General features: G+C 48.5%; 1 long non-coding RNA gene across 2 annotated transcripts; it reads left to right on the top strand.

Moving 5' to 3' along the window:
- Positions 1–822: 822 nt before the first annotated feature.
- Positions 823–5,732, top strand: LOC307106013. 2 transcript variants are annotated; one of them, XR_013814083.1, is made up of 5 exons: positions 823–966; positions 3,350–3,546; positions 3,654–4,966; positions 5,184–5,288; positions 5,501–5,732. It is a non-coding gene; the product is annotated as an uncharacterized lncRNA (long non-coding RNA). The 2 variants fall into 2 exon arrangements; XR_013814084.1 differs by having other exon boundaries at positions 3,654–5,013.
- Positions 5,733–6,171: the final 439 nt, after the last annotated feature.

The raw sequence follows: 6,171 nt of genomic DNA, 5'->3' as shown, positions 1-6,171 counted from the left end.
GAGTTCTCTGTTCTCTTCCATGAACTGGGGACGGTGGCCTTAGACCAACTCTGCCTGCCTCCCCGCTGTCCTGGTGGAGTCGAATCCTACGGAAGCACTTTGGGGGCTGGAAGACGGGGTAGTCTTATTACTAGAAGTGGAGCCTAACTCATGACAGTTAAAATAGATTCCGCTCGGCCGGCGTGGCTCAGTGGTTGAGCGTCGACCTATGAACCAGGAGGTCACGGTTCCATGCCCGGCCAGGGCACATGCCCGGGTTTCGGGCTCCTTCCTCAGTAGGAGGCGTGCAGGAGGCAGCCGATCCATGATTCTCTGTCATCATTGATGTTTCTCTCTCTCTCCCTTCCTCTCTGAAATCAATAAAAATATATTTTAAAAAATAGATTCCTGCTGGTGGTCCTGAGAACAGAGCCACAGTCTATATTCAGCACATGTTTGCTGATCGGTGTCCCCATGTACTGGTCCTGGGTGCAGCTGTGACTCACACAGGATCAGAGGCGCCTTTTCTTGCCCCCTAAATTGGGAGCTTGGGAACCCGTGGCCTCACCGCAGCTACCGATCTGCTCGTGACTCCTGAACCGACTGCAGGTGCCTCTGTTGGGCTGCTGCTGCCTGGAACCCGGCACTGACTCTCCCAGGGGCGGGGCCGGGGCTGGAGAGCTGCCCTGAGTGTTTGCAGCTGTGACTGAGGGCCTGCGACCTTGTAAAATGAATAGGAACATGGTAGCCAGGGAAAGGCTCAGCTCCTGAGGCGGGCCCTGTGCCAGGCTGTGGGCTTGGAGAGGAGGGCTGTGCGGGCTGTGCGGGGGAGAAGGAGCGTGACGTTGCAGAGTTAAGAGGAGTGTTTACAGCTGCCCCTGCTCTTGGCGGAGTGCGCGCAGGGCAGGAAGAGGAGGGGCGTGGAAGAGGAGCTGCTGGGCTGGGCGGCTTTGGCTGCTGATCCCCAAGGGCACAGAGGAGGACGGGGTAGGTGACGAGGTGGGCATCTCTCTGGTGTGTTGCTAAATGGGAGGACGAACTCAAATGCGTGCAGGCCCGTCAGCTAATCCAGACGAGTGGAGTCGGTCAGATGCAGGAAAACAGTCTTTCCGTTAACACGCCGGTGCATTTCACAAAAGTATCACGTTGAAGTGTTTCCACTTAAAAGCAAATTCCTCACCTTTTAAAAATATATATTTTTATTGATGTCAGAGAGGAAGGGAGAAAGAGAGGAAACATCCATGATGAGAGAGAATCACTGATGGGCTGCCTCCTGCGCGCCCCCCACTGGGGATCCAGCTCACAACCCGGGCCTGTGCCCCGACCGGGAATGAAGCCATGACCTCCTGGTTCCTAGGTCCAGGCTCCACCACTGAGCCATGCCAGCCGGGCCCTCACTTTTTTTCATGCTTTTTTCTATTCCATGCTGACTACTTACTGTGGGTATTCAAATATTTCAACCTGGATATCCTTGTTTGCCTACCAAACACAGGAATGCCGGCTATACTCACTTCCATAAGGGAATATGCATTACTCCCCGACCCTTTTTTTCCTTGAAACGTTTGGCTTCCTTGATATTCCTTTTGTTACTGAGCCCCCTTTATTAAAAAAGGGAAGATAAGGGTGTAAGTAAGAAATTACTTTCCTACTCACCATCAGACAAAAAGCAATGCCGGAGGGGCTGTTGGGGCGGCAGCGTGTGGGCAGAGCTGTGGTGAGCAGGAGGGCGGGCACCAGGCTCAGAGGCCGCCCTCAGCAACCCCAGCTGCCATGCAGGAATGTGGGCCCTGTGTCGGCAGATCTTTTGATCTTTCAGGAGAGTGATTGAATGTAGACCTCTGAGCCAGGAGGTCACGGTTCAATCCCCGTCAGGGCACTTGCCTGGGGTGCTGACTTGATCCCCAGTACTGGGCGTGCAGGAGGCAGCCGATCGATGATTCTCTCTCTTCACTGATGTTTCCATCTCTCTCTCTCTTCCTCTCTAAAATCAATTTAAAAAACTATATTTAAAAAAACAACAACAACAAGAGAAGCTGAGAATCTTGAGTTTGGTGTTAAATCTCAAAATTTTAAATGGCAACTAATTTGAAAATGCTTTTCTAGTCAAATGAAAAACATCTGTGGACTGGCTACTTGTGAGTCACCCTTGGGCTGCTTTTTTTTTTTTTTTTTTTTTTTAGCTTTTCTCTAAGACCGTGGTCAGCAAACTGCGGCTCGCGAGCCACATGCAGCTCTTTGGCCCCTTGAGTGTGGCTCTTCCACAAAATACCACGGCCTGGGCGAGTCTATATTGAAGAAGTGGCGTTAGAAGAAGTTTAAGTTTAAAAAATTTGGCTCTCAAAAGAAATTTCAATCGTTGTCCTGTTGATACTTGGCTCTGCTGACCAATGAGTTTGCCGACCACTGGTCTAAGAGCTTGGTTTGTGAACAAGAGAATGGTATTTGAATCAAGTGTGGGAAGAGAGGATATATATATATATATATCTCCTCTCTTCCCACACTTGATTTTTATATATATATAAACATCATGGAGTATAGAGAACAAGAAAAAACTGGGCAGACACATGTTTGTAGCGAAAAATGTTAAACTATTAGGCACTTAAAAAGAAAAAAAAAACTATGGCATATTGATGTCAATGAGAATTCTGCCCCACACTAGCTCCTTATTCTGTCTGTTGTTTGCACTAATGGGTTAAAGGATAATGATTATTTATAAAAACGGTTAATTTAAAAAAACACCAATGTTTAAAGCTGTCTGAATTATAAGTATAGTGTGCTCCTGTTTTAACAAAGAAAGCACCACAGAATTTTAAATTGTCCAGATCCCCGCTTCCCGCCCCACTCTCTCCTGGAATTCTCAGAAGTATTCACTGTGAACCGTTGAAGGTATCTTTACGGATAACCCCTCCTAAATGAAGTTATAAGAAATAACTTTACAGTCTCATTTGGTTTGTTTACCAAGATTATATTGATACTTATCTATATTTGTTGACTAACCAATCAATATATATTTCCCCCCCAGAATTCTGAGGGTTAAAGTCATGTTTGCATTAAGACTATTGTTATAGTAATTAAACTAAAAAAATATATAGAACAGAATAATTAAAAACTCTGAAAACATAGAAGTAGGTATCACATTACTTAGTCTGATGTGTTTATTATGACGGAGAAATAAATTCATTCTGAAATTCCTTTCAACCAAGACTAAAGACCATTGTGTTTTACCTTTTTCCTCCCAAATGACACTTACTTAAAACCCTTTTTCAGTTAAATATTGCTTCTTTTCGAATAGTGTCTCTTTTTCTCTGCCTTTCAGAAAAATCTTTGCTATCTGAACACTTTTTTTGTTTTGTTTTGTTTTACAAAACAGCAGTTCAAAGAAGAGAGTCCAAACGTTAGAAGAAGCTCATGATGTTTATCATGAACCAGCCTGCCTGGCGGCGTGAGGTCGTCACTGGAAAGCGAAGGGACTTTTTGCCTTAGATGGAGATGTGTTTACATTTTCCAAGTCCAAAAGGGAGCAAATATTTTATCTAAAGAGCGAACGAAGAGGAGTTCAAAGTACAAGTAAGTGCTTCTCCGTGGTCTTCACCCCGGCCTCCACCCCGGCCTCCACCCCGGCCTCCGGGTGAGCGCGGGGATGTGTTCCTATGGGAACGTTTTCCTTATTGCAGTGGACGGGAGGAAAGGGCCCTGGAAAGTTCCTGAGCTGCTTCTGCTCAGACTCGTTTGGAGAGCGGCTGTCCTGCCCCGTGTGAGCAGAGGCGTGCGGAGAGCAGACGCTAATGGAATGAAATAGCCTGAAGGTGCAGGCGGAGAGCTATGTTTTATAGTAACCCAAACACCTCGGGAGAAACAGATGTTTTGCAGAACTCGTTTTCAAAGATCTTACAGTGAATAATTCCTAATAAGTAGGACTTAGTCACATGGTAAATTACATATACCTAAAGTGACATTTGAACTTGGTGTATGTATATTCGAAAAAGAATGGTGGTTCAATGATCGATTTATGTAACTTTTATTTAGTGCAATGTATGGACCAAATAGATACAGATCTTCTCATCTATTTGTTCCAAAGTAGTTAAGTGAAAGATATTACATGGAATGGAACTAACATTTAAGCATCTTTTACTTCTCAGCACTTTCTTCACGTAACCCTCACCGTAACTGAGATATACATTACATGCGCTTCCGAGGGGAGGAGTCTTAGGACCAGTGCCCTGTGCTCACCCAGCTGGGCCTGCCTCTCCCCAAAGGCTGTCTTCCCGCCTCCAGACCACCCAGCCCCAGCAGCACCTCTTGCTAATGGGCAGGTTCAGAAAATCCGTAATATCCTTAAGGGGTCTACTTGCTCATGGCAAGCACCTCATCTTACGCCACGAAACGAGGATAACTCTATTAACTGACTCATTAAGCACCAGGATTTCAGTTTCCAGGGAGCTGACGTTTCTCCCCAACATTGATAGATGTCACAATTTTAAATATCTCGGTAGGTCCTTGTGCAGAGCTTACAATGCCATGGGGCTTTTCTAGTACCTTAGGAGGTTGAACAGGGAAATGGTTAGGGGCGGCGGACAGACCCGGGTCTGAATGTTGGTCTTGCCAATTACTAGCTTCTGTGTTCTTGGGGAAATTGTTTAGTTTTCCTGAACGTCTTTGTTTGTGCAATGGGAGTGGGAATACCTGTCTCAGAGGAGACTGGCACTCTTAGCCCAGTACCTGATATGCATAGTTCTCAATAAAGTAGTTCTTAAATTCACATGAGGAAAAATTGGGGATATGATTTGTTTCAGTATAATTTGTTACCAATTAATTGTACCTGTTGATTGTTTTCACATGTGACATATTCACTTGGATCATGGACGTCAGCACAGAGCCCCGTCCAGAAGAAAGACACCGAGTTTGGTTTCAGGGGTTCGGAAAGCAAAGAGCTGAGGTTTCCATTGTGGGCATTATGCAGAGCCTCCATGAAGAGAAACAGAGGAAGGTTCTCATCCCTGTTTCCAATCCTCATACTGTTTCCTAGACGTCTAGGTCCGTCTAGAAAGAAGGAGAGAGGAACAGAGGGGGGAGGATGGCGGGAGGAGGGAGAGAGGGCGGGAGGGTGAGTATTGGGGAGAAGAGAGAGGAAATGTGCGGGTCTTTAGCCACAGGCCGCCAATGGAGCGCACGCATTTATCCATCCCCCTCTCCTTTGAGAACAGGTGGAGGAAGGATCCTCCCGGATCAGAGGTGAATGCCTGGCTTACAGGAACCCATGGGAACGTGTCCACAGACAGGCCCGGCCGGAGGCTGAGCGCAGGTGTGAGGTGAGCGCCTTTCCCGGAAAAGCCTGGGTTAGCAGGCAGCTGAGAGCCGGTGAGGGAGGGGGGCAGGGGCGGCATGGAGAACAGCTGCTCCTTCCCACAGGCCCGGGCAGAGCGCATCGGCGCCCAGGGCCAGGCTGCAGGGGGCGCGGCGCCGGAAAGAAGCCGGGTTTCCAGATCGGGGTGAGCCCTGACCACGCCTGTCTCCTGCCCAGGTGCGGTATGATGTCAGTGGCTGCTGACCTGACTAAATACGAAACAGCTGCCTTCATCTGAAGGTGAAAAGCATACTGGTGCGACGCGGAAGGAGAAGGCTGTGATCTTGGAACTCTAAGTCAACTGCAATGCTGATCGTGTAAGTATGTGTCACAATGGGTCCTAAAGCATGTCATTCTTTCCATCAGAGGCCGTTGTGTTGACAGCAGTTTGTAGGTTACTTGTGTCCGGTACCTGCCTTTTGCTCTTCCCATCCTAACCATCCTCCCTGGAGTGCTCCCTGTTCCCTGGCCGTGTGCTATCTGCGGCCTCAGCGTGCTGCAGCCTGGGAGCCTGGGGGGCGGAGGGGGGGGGGGGGGCGCTGCTGGCTTTCAGTGAATGCCTCCAGGCCTGATAAGCAGCTTTCTGTCACGTTCACAGTGATGACACGTGCTGGATGCAGCACGTTGTAGGAATTCCAGGCTTCGCTTCCAAAAGACGAAGCAAACGCTCAGAAAGACATCGGCTGACCTCTCACGGTCAATATTTAGAGAACAAGAGTCACCGCCTTCACGTGATTACGCAAAGCTGGTGCTTCCGCTGGCCGGAGGCGAGGGTGGGGTCAGGTCCGCCGAGGCAGCGGGGGGGCGGGGGGGCCTCGGAGGGAGGTGCCACCCGGAGGACCAAGGCT

This window comes from Cnephaeus nilssonii, assembly GCF_951640355.1.
Source record: "Cnephaeus nilssonii genome assembly, chromosome: 10".
Taxonomy (NCBI): Eukaryota; Metazoa; Chordata; class Mammalia; order Chiroptera; family Vespertilionidae; genus Cnephaeus; species Cnephaeus nilssonii.
This window is presented reverse-complemented; position numbering and strand designations above follow the sequence as displayed.